The sequence below is a fragment of the Pinus tabuliformis genome, chromosome 6, assembly GCF_031772625.1.
Source record: "Pinus tabuliformis cultivar Carrire ecotype Pingquan chromosome 6, CPIR1, whole genome shotgun sequence".
Taxonomy (NCBI): Eukaryota; Viridiplantae; Streptophyta; class Pinopsida; order Pinales; family Pinaceae; genus Pinus; species Pinus tabuliformis.
In genome coordinates this window covers 1,715,524,887-1,715,540,655 of record NC_142292.1, presented here as the reverse complement: position 1 = coordinate 1,715,540,655, position 15,769 = coordinate 1,715,524,887, and the positions used below count along the sequence as shown (strand labels likewise).

The 15,769-nt window shown below is 36.6% G+C and overlaps 1 pseudogene; it reads right to left on the bottom strand.

Annotated features, from left to right (window-relative positions):
• Nucleotides 1–4,989: 4,989 nt before the first annotated feature.
• Nucleotides 4,990–13,089, bottom strand: LOC149265629 (DNA replication licensing factor MCM4-like; annotated as a pseudogene).
• Between the last annotated feature and the right edge of the window lie 2,680 nt (nucleotides 13,090–15,769).

The window sequence follows — 15,769 nt, the reverse complement described above, 5'->3', positions numbered from 1 at the left end:
AAGGAAAAATCATATTGGAACCTGGAGAAGTTACATAGACAAGAACCCAACAACTACGAAATCAATCAATTTAAGAGTATCTCATCGAGTGGAAGAACTTACCCGTAGAAGATTCCACATGGCAGGACATAAATTTTATACAGAAGCATCAAGAACTACTCAAGCATTGAGGACAACACCTTTTGAAGGAGAGGGGCATGTTAGGTCCCTATACGGCTAGTCTAACCCCTTATTGTTATTAGTACAACCCCCTTATTATATTGTTGTGTCCATGTAGTCCCCATATTGTTATTATTTTTCCCCATAGAAGCCCACTATTGTTATGTCGACTCTAATTATTTTATGACCCCTTAGACTCCTATATAGAAAGGAGGTCTTGTCATTTGTATCATTCAAGAATTATTCATTTGTGTAATGTAAAGGAGGTTTCCCCCTCGAAGAATCTTATTTTGAGGGCGTTGATCTCTCTTTTCTATCTTTTTTTGAGCTGATTTCATAATAACCCAACTATATAAAGCCCATCTAGTCCCAATCCACTAAGATTTTCCATGTTTAAAACAAAAAGTAAGAAGAGAACACTAAAATCTCACCATGGAGATTGTTGAAAGGACTGTGAAGAGTGAAGGGGTGGTCAGATGTAGGTATAGGTGGCAGAGTTTGCATAGAAGTCCATACAGATTGTGTGATAGGAGACAAAGAAGAATGTATTTGTGATTGTTTCCTTTGTGAGAATGGAATGTTGCTCGACGATGGTGTCACAGGCAACAAGAATTCAAAGCTTAGGGTATCAAAGCCAAGGGAAGATCCAACATTTTTTCGAGATTTTGGTACCATTCCTAATGGAATTGATGTACCCGCTGACCTAGAGTCATTCACTGAAGCCACATGGTGACCAACAAAATATTGTAAATTGAATGAATATGCCAAGATAGAACTTGAATTTTCGTCACCAGTGACAATAAATTTAAGTTTTCTCAACCTTGGTTGTGAAGTTGGGCTATTATTTTGATGTGACTGGTGAGGAGGTTGACCCATTACAGGTTAACATTCTAATGCACCTTGACTACTTTGCAATAAAGATGATATCTCTATGGAAGTATCTCTAATATTTTGAGACACTACACCTGATTGCAGAAGAGAAGATGGTTGGTGCTCTTCAGACTCCTACATTAAGAAAAATATCATTTTCAGACATCCTTTATGTTTACATGCTAAGGAAATCACTAAAGAAACAAGAATGAAAAAGGAAATGGGTAATAATTTGTCATCAAAATAATTAGATAAAAAAGATAACAGGGAGAAAGGAACCCTACCCTTCTAGGAGGTCGTCTCTCCTTCTCACTCATCATAGGTATATCCACATGAGAGAAGGGTCCACACATATGCCAATCACTGTCAGGAAGAGTAGGCTCTAGACCCATTCTTTTCTCTCTCTCTCTCTCTCTTAGCCTAACCACTTCTTTAGATCACTAGGAAAATAATCATCTTTTCTTGAGTTATCACTGCCTCTTCCATGATTTTCCAATCTTGGGCCCATATCCTCCCACAAGTGTTCTTCTTCCTCTAAATTTTTCCAATTTCTAGAGACCATTCTATTGCGTATTATATTAATTTCCTACGATGGTTGTACAAGTGAAAGTAGTCCACGCAGAGATCTCTAGCCCCTGTAATTTCCATATGCATCAATTAGAGTACCATGCGTTGGCTGATGCCTCCAATCATAGCCATTCCTTGAAAATATGCCACACTCATATTCGCAATGTCAAGTTGACTGACGTAATCTCCGTCACCTTTCCAACCCAAGTCCTTTCCCACCCATTATCATTCTTTGCATTCTTGTCATTCAACCTTCCAACAATCCTTGATGGAGAAGGAGTCCTTCCAACTCCAGATATTGATGATGCCAGAGGATCACTCCTACCAAAAACACTTAATAGATAAGGATCCCTTCCAATTCCAACTCTTGGTGGAGAGGAAACCCTTCCACCTCTTAAACTAGAGAGTGGAGAGGAAGGTTTTCCAACTCCAATCCTTGACAAAGGAGAGAGAGGCCTTCCAAGTCTAATGCTCTATGGAGAAACATTGAAATTGTAATCACTATAGCTTGTAGCAAGCTTTTGTCCATTTCTAGGTTCAAGAAAAGCATATGCACTTTCTAGTTGATGGGACATCTAGAAATAAGAAATAATAGTCAATGGTAATGTAGAAATATATGAAACCTAGAAGCCAAAATTAGTCATACATGCATAAAATACAACATACAACATGAGCTCATGATATGATGGTGAGGATGGGGCATGTGGGGCCACCAATCAATATTTGACTATCCAAGAGGATGGTTATAGAGGCTGAGACCACATACAAAATAAATAGTACCTACAAGACTTTGTCACAATAGGAACCTCCCTGTTGAAGAAGCTTAGCCACACATGCAATTCATAACAGTATGAAAACAAGACATTTATTTTTGTAGGTTGGCTATATGGAACTTTTTGATTTTCCATTTAAGGAACTAGACACACTTAGGGGAGTAAGTCAATTGTAAAAAGCTATCATTTAAAAAATAATATACAACACCAAGCATTAGTGGAAAAACCAAGTATATGTGAACAAGAATAACACATAAAGCCAAATATGTTTAGCAATCTAGATAAAAATAATCAAAACTGTTATTAAAAAAAATGATGAAGTCCATTGTAATGAAAGAATCTAGAAAGAAAGAATTCCCAATGAGTTTTCTAAAATAATTCACAAGCATCAACAATTTCCAAATCAATGTTCTCACACTTAGACTTAGAATCAACAAAGACTCGCTTGGCCTGGGACTCAACAAGACTCAATAACTTCAGAAATACTCAACAAAGACTCTGACCAGTGGCAAGTTTCAAGAGAAAGTCTTAGGCAAGATTCACGAATCTTAACCAACAAAAACTACATTGTTCTGATTTAATATAAGAATCAGTCGCAAAATCTAGTTCAGATTCAACAAGGTTAGAACTTCAAAAAAAATTAAATACAGTTTGATGTGCCACATATAGAGTAATTTTCTATAAGACACGTAAATGATCATGATCATATTAACCTAGCAAAAAGAATCTTACATATATCTACATCATTGGTTACCATTAGGTGTAAACTTCAATTTATGCACTATCTCAACAATTGGGCTACATATCATAGAATAATATTGTACGTACTTGAAATAAAATTTAACAATTTCCAAAGAAAATTATAAAGTACATGCTTAAACTAAAAGTATAAGTTAACTAGAAGTCACCTACAGAGTTAGATTTTTATTGAGTGTTGTTTATCTTAGGAAAGGGTAGAAAAATAATATACATGTAGTATTCAGGAATCTTCAGGCTACCTTTTTGGACTTTCATGTATAGATCTTCCAGATCTTTTTGGTTCCAGACTTAATGAATCCTCATTTATTTCTGAATTTGACCCTCTACCTGCCATGTCAACCATGTACATATTTAACATTCAAGTTAATTTGGTACACCTTAAATAAATAGAATATGGGATTGTGTTGAATAGAAATGCATAAGAGAGCATAGACAACATCAATATCCCAGGTGTTCCAACCAGAAACTCAATTTTGAATGCTTATAAACGATATTATGAGGGCAAATAAATACATGTCTAAATGGATATCTTGGTAACTTAATGACCAATAGGCAATTGATGGCATAAACAAATACAATTGGAAATATCATACTAGATTAAAATGACACATTTTACAACTTTAATGGTTATGGACCCTAAAATAAAAATATTACTTGGTAAAATTTTAACGTAATAATTGAATAATGCAAGGAGCTAAGGACTGCAAAATCAATTGCAAGAGAAAAATGTTGTATAATTGGTTACATAAGAGGGAATAATATAAGATTTCACATCTTTGACTCATGATGTACCCATTTTCATCTTCTAGTCAAAGCCCATAAATCAAGGCTTCAAAAGGCATAAATGTTTTTGTGTTACATTCATTTGGCACAACCATTCTCAGGACTGCTTTTCTCAACTTGCATTTTTCATCTCTTTTGGTACCTGTTTGAGTTGGTAAGGGAAGCTTCCAAGAAGGAGTATAAGAGATTCAAGGTGGTTGACAATTATGTCAGATACACTAGCTAGAAAATATTACCAATCGACTTTAAAAGGCGATCACACAAAAGCCATAAGAATAAGAGATGAAATGGGTTTGTGAAATACAACCTTGATACCTTTTGGAGAGAAAATTGTGTGTCTCATATTCTGTTAATGTTGTCTCCATGAACAACTACAAATCCATTTGTCATGAGGGTTCCAAGAGCATTGTGAATCTAAAAGAAAACCCAAGAAAAACCAATTAAGCATGTGAGCATACCAATGCAGCCAACCAATATAGATGGTCATTTCAACCACAACATAAAATCAATCAATTAAGTCAATCAGTACATGTATTCATTCTTGAATTTGCAAATACACAGAGATCATACTTACATCATGAAGATGAAATTCCACTGATCCTTGCTTGTGCATCTCCTCCAAAAGCTAGAAATTCATCCATATATCATAGGTTAGGCTTTTAATACAAACAAAAATCAATACACTTCTAGCTTATCTAGAGAAGTCAAGAATATGCCACCTCTGATGTTCAAGTAAATAGTCCTTTAGCCTACATCTTTTCCATGAAGAGAATTTTTATTATTGTAACTAGATTAGGTTGCCTTATTATTTCATTGGCGAAAACTCCCGTTGTAATGAGATCCATGTCAATAATCCCTATCACCATGACACAATGCATTCATTGAAATTACTTTTGTATAATATATACCTTAGACTTGGAATAAATGGATATAAAGACAACTAAGGAATAATTCCATTTATACGAGTGCAACTGGCATGTTTCAAGACCTAAATAATCAGAGATTTGTAAACCCAAGCAAACTGACCACCTTTATCAAGAAAGTTGTAGACTTTATGAGTAGCATGATCAATGACAGATTATTGAAGGGCAACTTCAAGCAGCTTGAATACTCCAACCGCAACACACCTTCCAACCTGCACAGACCACCACTATTAAGTGTGATTTATATAATTCCAAATTTCTTTGCCATACAATATATAGATATATATATATATATATATATATATGTATGTATGTATGTATGTATGTATGTATGTATGTATGTATGTATGTATGTATGTATGTATGTATGTATGTATGTATGTATGTATGTATGTATACTTGATTTTACATTCTCATATGCACTTTGATTTACTTGGGAAGATAGTTTTATGCACAACTTCTATTGTAGCCGAGGTTGGTTTCTTACCCACTTAGAGAATCGAATCTAAGCATGTGATTCACTAATTCATATTAGGCATATGCTCCAGTAATTTGTATTAGTCTCTCAATTTGTCTAGGTTTTGTCATGATAACTTACAAATTTTATCAAGGGCCAAAATTGAATTAACACAACATGTAGAATTGTATTTGTGTCTAAATATCATGTTGAAGAGAGAGAGAGAGAGAGAGATCAACCATTATGTTTGACTCTATTTTCAGTAAACATTTTGGACACATGTGCAACTAACCTTTTCACTATTGTTAGGAAAGTTGCCCCTCCAATGCATTTCAACATAACCATGGATAAGATACTCTATAGCCTCATTAGATATCTTGGGATATATGTGTTGTATTGCATGATTGATATATAATGAAGTTAGGGTTGATACATCCAATGTGTCCACTCTTAGGTCCCGTAACGTGAAATTATGTAATTTCAGTCATGTAAACTGGAATAATTCCCTCCAAGTATCATATGAAGCCATTCCAAGCAATAAACATAATTCCATACCTTAGGCTCTTCATGATGCAATGCAAAAAGATTCCTTGCAAAGCGCTAATCAATTTTCTCATTATATTTATTACTAATCAAGTAAATCAAATCAAACTACAGGTGTAAACCATTAATTTTGTGGATTTTAAAAGTAAGAAAACCTCGTAAGGACTCATACCATTCCCACAACAATGACTAAACTTTACCTGGAAAGCAATGTTGGAGGAAGTTGGATATTGTCTATGACTAAAAGTCTCTAATTGTAGTGTGAACCACTAGGGTTAGCACATGCTAACATAGATGTTCCAGCATTAAGGGTTTATATGATCCCAACCTTGGCAACTGACATGGTCTGTTGTTCCATCACCTACCTCAAATAGCATGCCACATTAAAAAATGACAAAAAAGTCTAGGAAATACAATAGAATGTGGGTCCTCGATCAAGAGAAAACCACCAAATGCATAATATTTGGTCAACTGATTTGAAGAGGGAAAACCCACCTCATGTAGCATGCTTCGAGCATTATATGACATCTTGTCAAACTCATCTATGTAACAAATGCCTCTGTCACTCAATACTATTGCTCCACTTTCAAATACCTATTAAATTCAAAAACTAATCAATAATCCAGAATTTCAATGGATGTGACAATTCCATTACTTCTTATTAAAAGATTCAATGATGCAACATCAGAGTCATTAAACATACAGTTTCACCAGCTTTAGGATCCTTTGATAGAAGCAGTCAAGCCAACTATAGAGCTTCCTCAACCACTTTTATAAATACCTCAAGGAGCCAACTTGTGTACATACTGAAGTAGTTGAGACTTACTTGTACCTAGGTCTTCAACAAGCAAAATGTTGGTGTCACCACAGAAAGTGACACCTATGGCTAACTTTACTGGCATTCCCCCAAAAAGTTGTTTCCAACAACAATAGTAACTTCAAGCGTTGGATCAAAGTACATATACAAGAAATTACTAGAAATGAAAGAGATAAAGAGCCAACAACCCGGTTAACTTCTCGTAGATATCAGGCTGCCATGATAGCTCTTTCAACTTATCAACCTAAAAATCAGAAATACATGTTAATGAATTCAGTAAATGTATTAGTATGGTGAAAAGGTGAAGATGAGACTAAATTTATACCTTGTCTTCATACTGAGCAACTGAAATATTGCCTTCTGAAAAAGAGGCAAAGTTGTCACTAATGGCATCACACTCCATTGGATCTTTATCTTGCATTCGTGTCTTGTGTTCCTTCTTTAAGTGAAGGTAGTCGATGTAAGTCTACAAACAAACAACATTTATAACTTTCATTTATAATTCATTGTAAGAAGAAAAAATATCCAAGCACGTGCAAACCAACTTTGGGTCAAGATTATACCTTAAAAGGGGATTTTACTATCCTCTAGTTTGGTCCTAATCTGACACTCATGGCCCTGAGATTTTAGTTACCTACAAAATATTCACAAGTCATGATCAAAACTCCTTTCACAACAATATTTTTTCTAAAAAAAACAATTTCCGGAAATCACTCTCTACCTCAACTCTATCACCAGGTTTGGCAACATTAACTAGCTTGCCATGCGTTAACAAGCTAACTATATGTGGGGTTCCCCCTTTTGAATGGCATCAGGGATTTCTTGTAGCCTTATGATCTGTTTCTCAGCAAACCTGACCCCAAAATAATTGAGAAGGAGAACATTGTAAAAATGCAAATTCAACAACTTGATTACTATTTAACTCAACTATATTGACAATTACCTACATCTATTATGAGCCAAAGTCATGAAGTTCATAGCAACACATTTTTGTCTTCCACGTCGAGTAGGTTCGTCAATACAACTTGGTAGTCAGGTTATGAGTAAAAACATGAGTTTCCAGATACATTTTTGAACCTCCTTTGAGACACAATCATGTTCATAGACAATGAGCAGTATTCACTAGGAGAGGTTGAGAACTACTTCCAACGGCATGAATTGATCATGAACATTGATGCATCACTCTAAAATTGAATTATTCTCCCTTTAGTATAAACTCTATTCTATGCAAGCATCTATAAAATAATGAAAAAACACAAGCTATAATCAAAAGCTATAACTGAAAAAAAAAAAATATAGTTGCACTCAAGCACATGAATACCTTTATCAACGAGCACTAGTGGTGGAGCATAGCCACAAATAAGGCATCTGAAAAATCCCTCTTTGATTTTTGGAATTATTGAGCAGCAACGTATAATCATCCCTTTCACTGAAATATTTTTCTCAATATCTAGATTTCAAGGTCAACACAACCCAAGCTTAGTTTCTATTGAAAAGGGGCATTGAAGAAAATGGCTAAAGAGATTAGATAGCATAGAAAAAGAATGAATTGGTCACCAATGCCTATCTGAGGGATTCAAATCTCACATGTTAATTGTATCTTTGAGATTGAATATTATTGCTTGAATACAAAAGCAGTTATGTAATAAAAACAAATATTTTATACAATTTTATTGGGCAGTCAATTTGAAAGCACCATGCAAATGAAACCATAAGCTGAAAATGAGATATAGACTTGACACATGAAACTTGAGAGGATTGCAGTTTTACTACCTATATGTGCTTCTCCCATAAAGGTTTAAGGTGAAAAATAACATACATCAAAATTATATCAAAAATAGCAAGAACTTCAAGGAGGTATATAACCATCTTCCCATAAAGGTCTTCACCGTAATCTAAGATGTTCATTGCATCAATGTTCAAAGAATCACCTTCTATTTCCATTGTCTTTAGGGGTTGTCAACTAAATGTAGTCAACAGAAAATATAAGACATCCACCCAAAGAATATATAGCAAGTAGAACCTATTAATAAGTGGAGAATGATTAAAAATAAAGGCACAAGCAATTATGACCTGCTTTAAAATCCGCATGCATTTTCCCTCAAGATATGAAGGATCATCTCTATAATTTCTAAGAAAACATTGAACTACTTGGTTAACATCTTGAACACTGATGTTAGTCTCCCAGACAAGCATAAGAGGGTTCCCATCAAGATCGCCCTCAGAATATTGAAGCATCTACATATACCAACCCACAATGTTTACGATCTATTTAACATTATTTCTACCATAGGGAAAAAAATGATCAACTAAATTGACAATAATATACAAAATATTCTTGGCTATTTGTAATTGTTAGCAAGTTACCTCCCTATTTGTAATGCTAGTTGGCATCAACGTTGAATAAATTGAATTTTGAATATATAATCTTGTGAATGTTGTCAAGCTGTAAAAAGGTTCTTTTTCACCTCTAATTACCTCACATTAACTTGTCAATCCAGAAACGATTTGTTATCTCAAATAGTGTACTCAATTTGAGGTGGTCATTTGTCAGAGTAATGCTAGTAGTATAGTGCTCAAGAAAATACAAGAATAAACAGATGCTAAAAGAAAATCTACTTACAGCAAATCACTTTAAAGCCTAAATCATGCATTCAGAAGACTAAGTAAATTATCAGTCAAGGGTATAGTAACAATAAATCATCCCTCTGTAAACTGATGTAACTGAAGAAAATCAAGGAACAGATCGTCAATCTGGGAGCTAGACAACGAATGTCAATGCTCGCTACAGTTTTAGATCGTTCAACGCAATGGCAATGCAAATAACAGGAAATGGAACAACAACTATAATTGAAACAACAACTAGGAAATGAAACTGCAACTAGTCTTGATGCACAGCGAAACATTATGCTAAGAAAATGAAGGCAGTAATCGTACCCTACAGGAATTGAAGAGAAATCCTTACTTTAAGAATAAATCAGACAGCAAATAAAAATGGAATGGCAACCAATTAGCAATGAAATATAGAATAGCACTTAGAGCCAATTTTGATTATATAGTACCGAAATAAATAACACACACATCTCACTCTGATACCACAAATATTGATCTCCGTTATAAAGGATAACAATCGCAATTCATGATGGAACAACAACGTCAAATGAACAACAATCGTAATGAAGTATAAACCATAGACGAATACAATAATACCAACTTAAGAATATTACAGCTCGGTTACTCTGTAATTGAATAGCGATAGCATTCTGTAAAGAACAGTAATGTTACATTAATGACTTAAAGGAACAACAATATGTTATAAAGTCAGAATGAACAATACAACTTTCCTGTTACAGAGACGATATTGTAAATATAACAGAGCTATGATAAAATAACAAAACACACCAAATTACCGATCAAAGCTGATAATGGAAACCACACACGAACTAAAGATAATGGTACAGGAGCAAGTGTTCCACCAGGGCTAGGCCCTTAGCCTCCAGGGACACACCGCTTGAAATTATTCCAGGATCAAAGATGGAACAACAACCAGATTTATATTAAAGCATTAAAACAGAGTTACAGCGGATCACTTCTCAACGAGAGTCGATGATCAAAGTTTTGACTACAACGAGAAATTACAAAACAGTAACAACAACCCCCTGGGCTAGCAGTGCTACCCCTTTTTATAACAGCTGGGAGGAGATATCAATGATGCAAAAATAGTTAAGATTGCGATCCCTCAGGATCAGAGGATCCTGAGGGATTTGCCAAACTGTTAATTCCAGTTATCCCTTTGTTTTCTTGCACCGATTCGATATCTCCTTTTCCTTTCCTTGGCTAATATGCTTCAGTTTGGATTGTCGTGTCTGCATATGGTTTCCTGCCACAGGGACAACAGTTAACTCTGCTCTGTCTTTTTCCTTGGGACGACAATCTTTCGTTTTTCCCTTTTTCTGCATAAGAAAATGGCGATTATTAGTTATCTTGCGTTACATACAATTCTCATAGATTTTGCCATATTTTCTTATTAATTACCTAGTTCATGATGCAAAGGGATTATAAATCTTTAAAGAAAAGATGACAAAATAATCAATAAAACATACCTTCTTCAGTACTCCACACACCCCCCTGCTTACTCTTTTTCATGCCCTCATGAAAACATTGTAGTTGACATGTAAGGCAGTAAGAGAGTAAGCTGGAGACGGAATCTCATGTGGTGGTCTACAGCCATGATGCCTAACTAGGTGTTCAAAAAGGTGGTCTGTCTAGCCCTCAGGCATCTCATACAGGGCTTGGTATCCAGGTGCAGGGTACCAAATAATCGAACTCCAAAACCTATATCTTAACCAAGATGGCCCTGCCCTCAAAATAAGTTCACCATAGAGGCTCAAACAATTAGCGGCTAACTTAAAGTTCTCGTAATTAAATAGTTCCCTGAGTTGGATGTTCGGATTAGAGGTCTGATATCGAAATTTAGCAACTGCAATTGCAAGGTCCTTAATGGTAAAGAAGTATTTTATCCCTTGCTGATTGATTTTTGTATGAATGGGTCCTAAAGCGTCAATTACGCCCAGATTCCTCATGAGGCTCCTGTGTTTATTCCATAACTGTAATGGATCTCTAGGCTCAACTCTTACCCATAAGTCTAATCCATTTTCTTGTCTTTGGAAGGCATTATAGGCATTAAGCCATTTGATTTGATTAACTCCAAATGAAACAAATGCCTGTAGCTAGATATCCCCAACAAAAGGGCCAGGGTTCTGCTCTGTCTCCTGATCTAATACGAGGTTATGCAGATATGATTCACACAGTAGTCTTTGAACCTTTACTCCATAGTGCTTACAACAATTTATAAAATCATCAATGGTATTAATTTGTATAGGGGCTCCTGCTTTGACGGCCTTAATTTTCAATTGCAAATATCATTCCATTCAAAACAAGGCATAATTCTTGGTAGGGGCTCTACATGCTAGGACGTCAATGTATAAAGAGCATAAGGTATCCATCTGTCTGATAACTACATCTAATCTATGAGTTACCTTTGCGACTTTTTCTTGTTCCTTTCGCCATCCTTCAAAGGCATGGCTTTCAGATAAATTGACATTCCTTAGCTGTTTTTGTAATTCTTCATACTTTTCTCGAGAAACCATTTGTTTCGTGAGTTTTTCTACTGCTTGCTGAGCTTGTGTCAAACCCTCTCGTAGGGTTATTGTCCTCGGATCGCTGTCCCACGTAGTAGTGGCTAGTGGAAGATTTACTTGAATCTTCTTATTGCGTCGCCTCGTGTTTATAGTCTGCATTCCTTCAAAGGACTGTGCCTCTATCTGAACTTCTTTGTCATAGGCCGATATATCGTTTGTTTGCACTTCAACATGGGCAAGAGTGGAATGCTATTCCTTTTGCTTTTGAACGGAAGTCTATACTTCAACAAGAGTTTGAACAACAGACTGTTCTTCAACAGTGGTTTGAATAGCAGACTGTTCTTCGACAGGGTTTTGAACAGCAGGGTGAACATGGGTCCTCCAAACCTTTTTCCTGAGGGATCTCACCGGAGTGGCTGCATGTCTTCCCCCTGAAGTCCTTTTTGCTCTCTTTCTCATTCTCAAAACCCTGATTTGCTGTCGAAGTCGAGATATCACATTTAGTAATCTTTGTTATTCTTTTCGTAATTTTTTTTATTTCTTCTATTTCCTTAGAAGGAACATCTCTCTGTTTACTCGGGCCTGGACTATTTTCTTGGCCAATTCCCTGGTTTTATTCTTGGGGTGATCCTTCATTGTTTTGTTCAGGTTGCTCAGGAGTAGAAACCCTAGCTGGCTCTGTTATTTCCTGGGTAACTTCTTTGTCCACCCCTTCTTCTTCATGCAATTCTTCCGGTGTATTCTGGCTGGGAGTGGATTGTTCCCCTTCTATATCTTCATCATTTTCTTCACCTGTCATACTTTCATCATGAACAAAATGATTCTCTTCATTTTCTTCCTCGTCGTGCAATTCTTCGGGTGCATTTTTGTCCTAAGCAGAATGCTCTTTTGGTTCTTCCTCAATCTGGAGGCCTAGCGGGCTAAGAGGTTGGGCATATTTACCCATATTGGCCAGAATTTTGGCCAATTCATCCTCTTGCAACGGATTTTGCAATGGACTCTCTTCACGTTGCTTTATCTCCAGCTCCACTTGCTCAGGCTGCTTAGTCTCTTCCTCTGTTTCTCCTTTCTCATTTCCTCCCAATTCTTTCTCACTCTCTTCTCCTTCCAATTGCGGGGGTTGCTCATCCCCTGAGTCGTCTATCTCCACAGGTTGGCTAGTATTCCCTTGGGGATTTTCCAACCTCCCTCTAATCCACGCCAATCTAATTGATTTTCTCAATTTTGATGGTCTATTCGGTGTACCAGTAGTATGTTTGTGTTTTGGGGCTGGCGAAGTCGGTGCCCCATCTATCATAGCAATTAGCTCTTCCCAGCTACTCTGCTGCTGAGCAAGACTGTGGCTAACTATCAGCCATATCAGTCCATGGTGACTTACTACTGATTCTACATGTTGTGACTTTTTCATGCTTCAGGCAACATCATGAAGTAATGAATTTAAAAATGCAGGTAGGTTCACAGAGCATTTCTCTTTTAATACAGCTAAGAGTTTAAGGTGTCGTGGTCTTACCATGTCTTTCCTGCCTTCACAGGTGATGTAGCTCTGGATGATCTTTGCCAATTCTGCCCACGGCTCTCCTAATGCTGCTGGTAGGACTCCCTTTCCTCTGACTGTCAGGTTCTGGCCTTCATCCTGGAAGATCTTCATGATCTTTTGCAGTCTCTCATTTTTTAGAGTCCACACAAGTCCAGTGGTTGGTAGTCCCGAGACCTCTGCAATTACGTCATCGGTGACTGCTATGTGTTTTCCCCTTACTGTGGAGTGATATTCTTGCAAGTTCTGCAAGAATTCTATTGCCACGGTCTCGTTGGATTCCTGTAAACGATTAAGATAGACTAACCATCCTGCCCTTGCCAGGATTTCCCGTGCAGCGTCAGAAACTGTCAATACCTGTGGTTCTCTTCGAATTGACCTTCCTCCCATGCTTCTAGCTCACTGTAAAAATGCAGAGATGGCAATGGAACAACAGGCTATTCAAGCTATTATAAACATAGAGAAAATAACGAAACAACAAGGCTTGTTCAAATCTTACTAATTGCTACCAAGTATAATGCGGAAATAGCTTCGGGATAGCAAGGCATGCAAATTGAAAAACGAGATACCATTAAGCCTTGCTATTCCCAAGTAAAAGTTTGCCGAATAATAGTCTAACACATATGCCGGAAAATTATTAGGTCAACCTCCCCCCTGCAATGTGATAGGCTGTCCTCGGCCGTCAAATGAGGGAGCAGCGTGCCGAACTTGCTTGGTACAGAGTCATAAAGGAACAACGTATGTGGAAATGCCATGTTTACAAAAGGAGCAGGTTACCGAAATCGAGGCATATAATAGGATCGCTTAACAAATAAGAGAGTGTTGTGATATGATGCGAGGCTGGGAGGATAGGACAGCTGACGTGCACAACCAGTCTAATGCGGTCATTATCAACTTTTCCGTCATGATTGGTTACGATAGATTTTTCTTGCATTTAATGGTTCAGGGAAGTAATATACATAATCTTATTTGACAGATTACAAAGGTATAAGATAGAGAAGGGTGTTAATGATTGCTATTGGTGTATAAAGAATGTGACTTCAATACCATTAACAGAGCTCTGCTGCCGACAGGTGTCCATAACCTTGGCAGAGTTGTTTATTTCACCCATGGAACCATGATCCTTTGTGTATGGTTAGGAAGTGCTATATAATGTCACAATGGAGGCCATTATGCTGGCTTGGTAACCAGTTAAATCATAATGCCATTCACCAGGAAGGAGTGAAAGGTGGGCAGGCCGGCTCGTGATGAGACCTCCTGTTCCAAGGACTCTTTTATTTTTTCTGATATGCCTCTTGGATCATATCCCTGGTGTGGTGGCCATAGTGGGAATGCCACTTCACTTTCTTCCTTATGATCATGGTAGGCTGGCTCTTGATGAGACCCCCTATCCTGCATTTGACAATTCATCTAAACAAAACATTCTTCTTTTTTTTTTTTTTATAAAATGCTTTCCTATCTATACACAAAGGGTGGTTCAGCCCTCCTTAAGAGTAGGAATGGTGGAAGAAGTCTTAACATCTCAATAGAAAAATATAAACCCTTTGTTCTTATTCCTTAATAATGATCAAAGAAGATTATGGGAATTTAAAAAGAACCAGCATGATAAAGATGACCAATCATGTCAGTATTAGTAGGATAATGACAACAAAAGTGATGAATAATTGTGTCCTTTCTTCTTTCCTCTTTATCAATTCACAGCAATTTCTTGTAAAAGTAGCGATTTTATATAATTTGCTGATTTCAGTATGCTCTAGCTTTGTATCCATTGCATAAGTGTATAGCTGTGCTCCAAAAGACCTGAAACAAGAGGAACAACAAGTATCTTTAAGCATAAGTAAAAGGAATACGAGAATGTTGTCGTTTGAAAAAGGAAGGGCAAAAGAATACAAGTGTTGTTCCTTTGAAAAAGGAACAGCAAAAACCGAAAGTGTCGTTCCTTTGGAAAAAGGAACAACAAAAACCGAACATGTCGTTCCTTTGGAAAAGGAACAACAAAAAACCAAAAGTGTTGTTCCTTTGGAAAAGGAACAACAGAAACGCAAATGCCATTCCTTTGGAAAAGGAACAACAAAAATCAAAAGTGTTGTTCCTTTGGAAAAGGAACAACAAAAATCAAAAGTGTTGTTCCTTTGGAAAAGGAACAACAGAAAACTCAAATGTCGTTCCTTTGGAAAAGGAACAACAAAAATCAAAAGTGTTGTTCCTTTGGAAAAGGAACAACAGAAAACTCAAATGTCGTTCCTTTGGAAAAGGAACAACAAAATGAAAATGAAAAAGGAATGGCTGAAACAAAAGGTGTTGCTCTTTTGAAAAAGGAACAACGCACAAAAATGTTGTCCCTTTGGAAAAGGAACAACAGTAATGATAAAAGTGCACACAAATGTTGTCCCTTCAGAAAAGGAATAGCAAAAACGACAGTGCTATTTCTTCTGAAAAAGGA